We start from the raw sequence: 9,153 nt of genomic DNA on the forward strand, positions 1-9,153 counted from the left end.
AGTTGATCCAGGGGCTGCTGTTTCTGTAATAGGTGTTTTAGCTTACAGAAGAATAAAAGGAAATAATGATAGGCTAAGAAGTTTTGAAGTGGTGTTAAAGACTTATACAGGAGAACTTGTTAGACCAGAAGGAATAGGGCTTGTTGAAGTAGATTATAAAGGACAATCTTGCAGTTTACCTATGACTGTAGTTAAGGGAAATGTGCCCACATTAATGGGAAGAGATTGGATTCAGTTACTGAACCTAGAATGGGTGGAACTTTGTAAAGGAATGAGAAATGTTAATGGTTTGATTCGAGGGTAGAAGCATTATTGGCAAAATTTCCAGAAGTGTTTAGTGATAATTTAGGATGCCTAAAAAATTTTAAATTTCACATACCCTTACGTAAGGATGCACAACCAAAGTTTTTTAATCCAAGACCAGTATGCTTTGAGGACTAGGATTGAACAAGAGCTTGATCTCTTGGAAGACAAAGGGGTTAGGAAAAGAGTCCAGTATTAAAAATGGGCAGCACCCATAGTGCCTGTTCTAAAGAATTCATAAGATTCTTTGAGTCCGTTGCGTATATGTAGGGATTATCAAGTTACAATAAATCAAGCTGCCCCTCTGAATACTTATCCAATAACAAACACTATTAATCAGTTAGCCACTATTCCAGGTGGACAGAAATATACCAAGCTCGACTTGTACCAGGCATTTCAGCAACTTCAGTTAGATGAAGCCTAACAAGAATTTCTAACAGTAAATACGCATCAATGTTTATTTAAGCCGACTCGTCTTCAGTTTGGTGTTCATAGTGCAACAGGGATCTTTCAAAGAGAAATGGATAGAAGGTTGGGCAGTTTACCATTTATGAAAGTACAAGTGGACGATATACTCATTTCTGGAAAAAACTGATAAAGAGCATTTAAGCAATTTAGAATCCGTATTAAGAATATTAAAGGAATTAGGATTAACTCTTTAAGCATCTAAGTGCTCTTTCATGCAACCTGAAGTGGTAATCTATGGTTTTATAATCAGCCAAGAAAGTTGTAGACCAACAGTACATAACGTGGAAGCAGTCAAGAATGTTCATCGACCCACTAATGTCAAATACTTAAGACACGGTTTGTAGATTTGGGGTCCTCATATCTATGAAAACCCTTTTAGGTGGTAACTGTGTATACTAATTGTAGCACAAATTAAGTAATTTCAAAATCCTGCATTAAAACCCAACGGACTTATTTGACATTTAAGTTTTTATCCAAAAGTGTTTCTTTCATATACGCTATGGATAGCTTTTAAGACCAAAGTACTTGTTTTTGTTAAATTTTTATAAAACATAACTAGATCTGTAAAAATAGGGACTTTCTGTTTTATTCATTTATTTTCTACTTTAATTTTCTTTCTGATAATTGATTAGAATACTCTTTAAGAAAAGACACATGGGAAAGCAAATGTTTCAAACATTTTTTTCGGAAATAAATTATGCAAAAGATCTTTCTTGTACAGTGCTTAAATTTTGTTGCTATTATACTCAGTTACACATTTTATGAGATGCTTGGCATAATCAGGGTGGGAAGAATCTCGTTTGTACCTATCTCAATGAACCTTGAAGTTCGAGTGCAAAGCTTCTGTTGCCAGCCCACTGAAGGGGCCATTTTTTTCGTCTTGATAAAATGAGGCACATGGAAAAACACTGCATGCGCTTTAGGGGTAACTGAAATCCAAAGGTGGGCACTTCCGATAAAAGTTCCGATAATCGATAATCGATAATTATCGGATTAAGAAAAAATTATTGATTATCGGACTAACCTAACTATCGGACTATCGATTATCGGACCGGCAAAGTTGAACTTCCGATAAAGCGATAATTATCGGATCAAAGAAAAATTATCGTAATAAATTTTTTTTTTAAACTATTGGACTAAATTATCGGACCGACTCAAAACTATCGGACTAAATTATCGGACAGACTCAAAACTATCTGACTTCTATTTTTTAAAATGTTCATATATTTAATATTTTGAATTTTAAAATTGGGGTATTTTTCACGAAAAAGACGACATTTAGAAAGCCTTCCGCGGCATTCTTGGACAGGTGGCGCGTAATTTGAACAATTTATAATAGTAACTCCGCTCTCGCTGGGTCCTTGCTGCATTCATTTCATCGTTCTGAGTATCACCAGAAGAGTCTGAGTGTCTCTGTGCTTTTAACAGCAGTTAAGTCTGCTATTATTAAAATGGACAGATTTTTTATCCCTTCTACAAGGCGGCCTTCTAGCGCCATGAGCCTAAGTGATGAAGAGCAAATCTGTGAAGGCACTACCAGCCGGGAAGTCAGCCCGTTAACACAGGAAAATGTCGCTTCTTTAGCCAGGACTGACATATCCAGTCAGGGGGACAACCAGATTGCCCATAACAGCGGAACCAGCAGGACCAGCTTGTCCGAGCCCCTGCCCTTTGTCTTAGAGTACATCAAAGCCTACTTTGGACCAGGCAAAGGCAGTTTGAAGATGAAGTGCAAGGCCACAATGTACAACAAGGATATCAGCTACGCAGCGTCCTCTTACAACAACCTCAAGGTCCACTAAAAAACACAGCACCCTCTGGATTATCCGGCCTTCGTTGCTGCCCTGAGCGCCGGTTCCAAGCGTGGCAGACACTCTTCTGGAGCAAGGTATATTTAATTTTAATAGTTACAGGTTTCTTTAGTATAATATCTCCAGTATTAATGTATCTGATGTATAATATCTTCCGTATACAGGTATCTGTTGTATAATATCTTCAGTATACAGGTATCTGTTGTAAAAAAGACTTCAGTATACAGGTACCTGTTGTATAATATCTTCAGTATACAGGTATCTGTTGTAAAATATTTTCAGGATACAGGTATCTGTTGTATAATATCTTCAGTATACAGGTATCTGTTGTAAAAAAGACTTCAGTATACAGGTATCTGTTGTATAATATCTTCAGGATACAGGTATCTGTTGTAAAATATCTTCAGGATACAGGTATCTGTTGTAAAATATCTTCAGTATACAGTTATCTGTTGTGTTGTATAATAACTTCAGTACACAGGTGTCTGTTCAACAGATACCTGTGTACTGAAGTTATTATTCAACAAATACCTGTATACTGAAGATATTTTACAACAGATACCTGTATACTGAAGATATTTTACAACAGATGCCTGTGTACTGAAGTTATTATACAACAGATACCTGTATACAGAACATATTTTACAACAGATTCTGTTGTAAAATATGTTAAATGTTATATGATAAAAAATTTTTATCAGCAATTTCACATGTTTTATGTTACAGAATTTCCCATTTAATATGAAAAGGGAACAATTTTTTTCTGTACATGTTTGTAAAAAGGTTAGATTAAGAGCTGGATCCTTAACTTCGGATATGGATCTATATCAAAAAGTTTCTGATCTGGAACACTGATAGTAAGAAAGTCTCTTTAAATAGGTTTGTTGTAAATTTTTTCTTTTTTTTCAGTGACACTTCAGAAAGCGGGATCCTTCCTCCTGCGAAGAAACAAAACAGCATCGAGTACGCTTTGAAAGAGAAACTTGACCAGAAAAAGGCCCTTAACCTCTACTATAACTTCTTCATCAAAGACATTGTGCCCGCTCACCTGACAGACTCTCCTGCCTTGAGGGATTTTTTGAAACTGCTGAATCCAAACTTCATTGTCCCTTCCAGGAGGAAGCTCAGCAGGGACATAGCCGTGAGAGGAGAGGAGGCCAAATGCATCCTGGCCAATCTCCTGGCAAAAGTCAGCTATGTGGCGACCACAGCAGACAGCTGGAGCGCCCACAACAGGGCCTTTATTGGAATGACAGTGCATTATATCGACCCTGTCAACCTCGACAGAAAAAAAGCTATCCTGGGCATAAAGGAGATAAAAGTCCAGCAAACTGGTGCCTACCTCGCCAGGGTCATGCTCGACCTGCACCAGGAGTTCGGCATCTCCACTAAGGTCATGAGCACAACAACTGACAGTGGTGCTAACTATGTTGCCGCCAAGGCGTTGATAACATACCTGCTGGAGAACCCTCAAAATCCACATGTGGCCTTGAAGGGGAGGTTTGAGAAGATGTTTGAGGATAAGGACCTTCTAGTGGCCACTGCCCTCCACCCCCATTTCAAGCTAAGTATGGTTGGGTATCTTAACCCAGCCTTGAAAGGTGACATCAAGAGGCAAATCGTCAGACAGATGGTGATCAGGGCCAGCCCTGGAGAAGAGACTGGTGAAGAGACTGGCCAGATGCAGAAAGAAGATGAGGAGGACCCCTTCAAGTACATGAGGGACGACGACGATCTGTTGGCAAGAAAGGGTGTCCTTGAGGAGGACATTGAAAAAGCTTACGATGAGTGGAACAGAATCAGAGTGAACAGTAAACTACGTGTCTCTAAAGACCAGTTCCCCCTGCTCCACAGAGTTGCCTGGTTGGATATGTTCCTCAAGTACAACACCCCCCTCCCCTCCTCCACAGCTGTGGAGAGGCTGTTCAGTAATGGTTCAGATATCTTGAGGCCTAAGCGGTCGAACCTGACAGCCGAAAACTTTGAAAAACTTGTTTTTATCAAGGGTAACCTTCCCTTGCTTTCTTAAAATAAATTTTTTGTACGTTTTCTTTTTACAACTTTCTAAAATTTGTTGGAAAAATTACCATTCTCTTTTTTGTCGAAATTTTCAAATGCAAAAATTTTTGTGGTTATTTTTTTTATATGCTGGACAGCAATTTTTCTATATACCACCATGGCATACTGCTTTGGGTGACAAGATAAACTATAACATGCATTTAGTTATTTATGTTTTTGATATTTTGAGATAATTATGATCGGAACATGCATTTTGGAGGTCAACATGTTAAAAAAAAACCTCAGAGGAAATTTTTTTATTCTGGAATTTTTTAACATTAATACACAAGATCTTTCAAGAGAAGAGATAATTTCATCAATTAATTTTTTTAAGTAAGATTATCGGACTTAAATTATCGGACCGGTAAATCTGGGAAATTATCGGACTTAAAATTATCGGATTGGTCTTTTTTTTGAACTATCGGACTATCGATTATCGGACCGGTGAATCTGGAAAATTATCGGACTATCGATTATCGGACCGGTGAATCTGGAAAATTATCGGACTATCGATTATCGGATTAAGAAAATAAACTATCGGACTATCGATTATCGGATTAAGAAAAAATTATCGGGTGCCCACCTTTGCTGAAATCGGAAGTTTAATGTAGTTCTGTTGGAATTGAGCAATCTTGGATTTGTAGTCAGGGTCCAAATTCTGGCCAAAGCAAGAAATCACAACATCATTGAATAGAATAAGTGTTTGCATGAAGCCATGAGCTTGAGCAAAATTTTCCTTTTCAGAAAGTAGTTGGAGTTTGTTCACACCTCTCAAGAGCTTCATGCAGTCATTCCCATTCAAATGAGCACCATGCAAAGGCTGGATGGGAATGTGAAGTGACGAGGGCCATTACTTGGCTTCGGGCCAATAATCATAAAGAATTTTGATCAAGTGATTTACAACACCAAGTAGCAAATGAAGCTCCATGGGTGGGATAGCCTCAAGGACGAGCTTGTCATCTAGAAAATTGAGTATTGGCAAGTGAACAACATTTTTGAAGTCCTTTGATTTCTCATATCTCCTCCTGCTCTGATGAATTCGGAATTTTGTCTTCTGATCTCACCAAAAGTTCTCAGGTGGCCGCAGTTTTTGAGGTTTGGTGATGAGGCATCACACTAACAACATGGATGGTTGCTGCTGTGAGACTGTATTCCACATAAAATGTTTGCCACCTTGAGATCGCAAGAAATGGTGAGAGAATCTTTTTGACATTCTTCTTGAACTTGAGTGAGATTCAAAATAGCCTTTACGTTATGGTAGCTCTCTGAAGTGTTTCGTGCAAGTGCTATCAGGATTTGTTGCTTTACTTTTGTTGCTTTGGTTGAGGGTTGAGACATCAGTTTGATAGTTTTCTGAACTGGGATGTTTGGGGACGTTTTATTGTCCTCCAAAACAATGTGAGTGAAGCTTACTTTTAGAAAGGAGCCTCCTCCATCAATTCCCAACTCCAAAATGGCAGATTCTGTTAATTTTTGAGCTGATTAAAGGCTTAACTGAGACTGCTGAGACGTTAGCAATGAACCACATGGAATGATTCCCTATTTTCTGCCAGAGTTTTGCTGCTGACAATAAACTGATCATGAAGCTTTTGGCCAGCTTGAGCAAACTTTACAGGGAAACTTGGTTCCACCAATCTTAGAGGACTAATTTGATTCAGGGCTGAGCCAAGTTTTTCATTCCATTGTTGGACAGTCCCGTATTCTGCTTTATTTGAACCATAATTTCCGTTTTAAGAGGTTCTTTAAAGAGTTGCTGAGCTAATGATAGACCTAAACAAAAAAAAAAATAGAAATTTCAAAATCAATCAAGTGATTAAACTAGATAAAGATTTGAGAATTTAATTTAGAACAAAATATAATAAGATTATTTTTTAAGTAAATTAAATTAGAATCAATTAAGAATATTAAAGGAGCATTTTTAACTTACTTTACTTTTGCCTCTCCCTATTTAGCCCTATTAAAATATTTGATTGAAAAGTTCAAACGTTTTTTTAAATTAAATTACCAATATCAAATCAGTTCCCTTTCTCATAGACAACATCTTTCCACTAGGTTGACTAAGCTTGATGGTTCCATTTGGAGAGGCACTTTTAGAAGCCAAAACTGCTGATGCAACTTGCTCTACTCCTACGGGATCTGCAGTTGCAATTTTCCTCAGATTTTCATGGCGAGTTCTTAAAGTGCAGTTGTGAGGAAGCCCATATCCAATAATTGACAAGCACTTTGTGCAACGTTTTTCACCACTTTGAGAATCCTGGTGTGGGAGTTTGGGCTCTGAGCTTTGTAATTTGCTGTAATAGATGCTTTTCTTTTCCCTTGAGCTTGGCTATTTGGCAGAGTAAACACTCACAAGCATTAGAAAAACAAGTTGCAGGTTTGATTAAAATTGTCTCAAAGTGGTAAAGTTTTGGCAGAGCAGTTGTTTTACCATCACAAAGCTTTCTATTCTGAGATCGGTATGAGATACAAGTTAGCAAAGGTACTCTCTCATCATTGAAATCGAGATCTTCCTGGATTTGTTGAAGGTTTTTTGATTTGTAGTTTTCAGTCAGCTCTTGGTCACGTTTTTTCATGCAAATGACCCAAACTTTTTACAACTTTCTCTGTTTTGTACAACTGCCTTTTACGGAAAAAATTCTGGATACGTACATAAGACTCGAGGTTTGCTCTTGAATCATCGTAATAAATCAAATTTTGAAAAAAGTTATAAAAGTAAGAAAACTTAAATTTATGATTGGCAACATTTCTTATTTTATGAACTTTTTTCACAGAGCATGTTTACTGTATGAAATTAGCTCTGACAAAATCCGAATTTAGATCATTTAGTTTATAAATACTTAGAAATACAAATTTCCATTCGGATGTTAATGAGGGATTTAAAACTGCCTCAATATGAACTCCAATAGACATGTGCTATTACCAAATAAAAAAGGATTTTCATAGGGTATTTCATTGATAATAGGACTCCAAATCTACAAACCGTAAAAAAATTTCATCAGTTTTTATATGGGCACAAGTTTACTTTGTTCAGTGACCATAAACCTCTGCTGGGGCTTTTTTAAGAAAATAAGGAACTTCCTGCAATAGTATTACTCTGGGCCCCGCTCCTGTCAGCATATGATGATAAACTGCTTTATTGTCCTGGTAAAAGGAATGCAGCTGCTGATGGTTTAAGCCGTTTACCATTAGATGCATCGAGAGAAAGTCACGCAAAAAAAAAAATTATGTGGCTATGATGGAGCTAGTAAAAACCCCTGTCACAGAGAAACAGTTGAGGATAGCCACATAAAATGATCCAAAACTAGGAGTGGTTCTAAATAAAGTGTTAGATGGGGGATCAATAATGGAAGATATTAAAATGGGCTGAAACCATACACATCTAGGTTTTCTGAGTTGTCAACAGAAGGAGGTTGTTTGTTAGTGGTGCCTAGAGTGATGTTCATCCGGGAGTGAGTAAAATGAAAGCTTTAGCTAGAAGTTATGTCTGGTGACCCGGAATCGATTTCGAAATAGAGAAGAAAGAAAAAAATTATGAGACCTCTCAAAGAAATCAGAAGTGTCCATTAACTGAGTCACATCCGTGGGAATATCCAAGTAGACCATGGGAGAGGTTACACATTGATCAAGCAGATTCAATAAATAGGAAAATATTCCTAGAAGTAGACTGTTGCTCAAAATGGATCGAAGTGAAAAATGTGAAAAGCACTGAAGCCAAAACAACAATTAGGATACTCAGGAGATTGTTTTCAACCCATGGTATAGCTAGAGTTATTGTTATTGATAATGGATCTGGGTTTTCAAGTGAAGAATATAAACAGTTTTTGTCTTCAAATAATATCAAACCAGTCTATGCAGCACCGTATCATCCAGCCTCAAATGGTCAAGCAGAACAAATGGTTCAAACGTTTCAGAACTCTTTAAAAACTTTTTAAGGGAGTGATGTTGAGATGAAATTGTGTCGTGTGTCGCTTCCATTTTCAATATCGCTTAAAACTACATTCTACAACTGGAGTTTCTCCGGATGAACTTTTATTTGGTAGAAGAATAAGAAATCCATTGTCGATGCTTCTTCCTGAGGCCATCACTAAAATCAACGAAAAACAGCTTCCAGATATTTTTAGAAATATAAGTCAATATTGCAATAGTGGAGTAGTGGATCTCAGCCATTATTGTATCGGCAGTTGGAAAGATTAACTATAAAATGTTGATATGGGATGGTCGTATCCAGATTAGACATATAGATCAGATTGTAAAACGTCACGTAAAAGATTGCATTAAACCTTTAGTTAAAGCAGCAGATGGCATGAATAGTCCTTTGTTAAACAATCAATTACCTGAAATAACTGAAACATCAGCTCCAAGTGATAACATGTATAATAGATGCGAACCGATTATCAAGGATATTACTCCCAACAGAGTATGTAAACAGTTTGAAAGTAAAAACTTTGGTCCCAAGAGACCTTGTGAACAACCTGAGTTGTTTTCTGACCCCATTTCTACAAAAAGCCGAAGG

General features: G+C 37.3%; 1 pseudogene; it reads right to left on the minus strand.

Annotated features, from left to right (window-relative positions):
• Positions 1-1,495: 1,495 nt before the first annotated feature.
• Positions 1,496-8,722, minus strand: LOC149884567 (uncharacterized; annotated as a pseudogene).
• Positions 8,723-9,153: the final 431 nt, after the last annotated feature.

The sequence above is a fragment of the Hydra viridissima genome, unplaced genomic scaffold (assembly GCF_058129835.1).
Source record: "Hydra viridissima isolate aposymbiotic clone 2 unplaced genomic scaffold, HvirCarnegie_v1 scaffold_8, whole genome shotgun sequence".
Taxonomy (NCBI): Eukaryota; Metazoa; Cnidaria; class Hydrozoa; order Anthoathecata; family Hydridae; genus Hydra; species Hydra viridissima.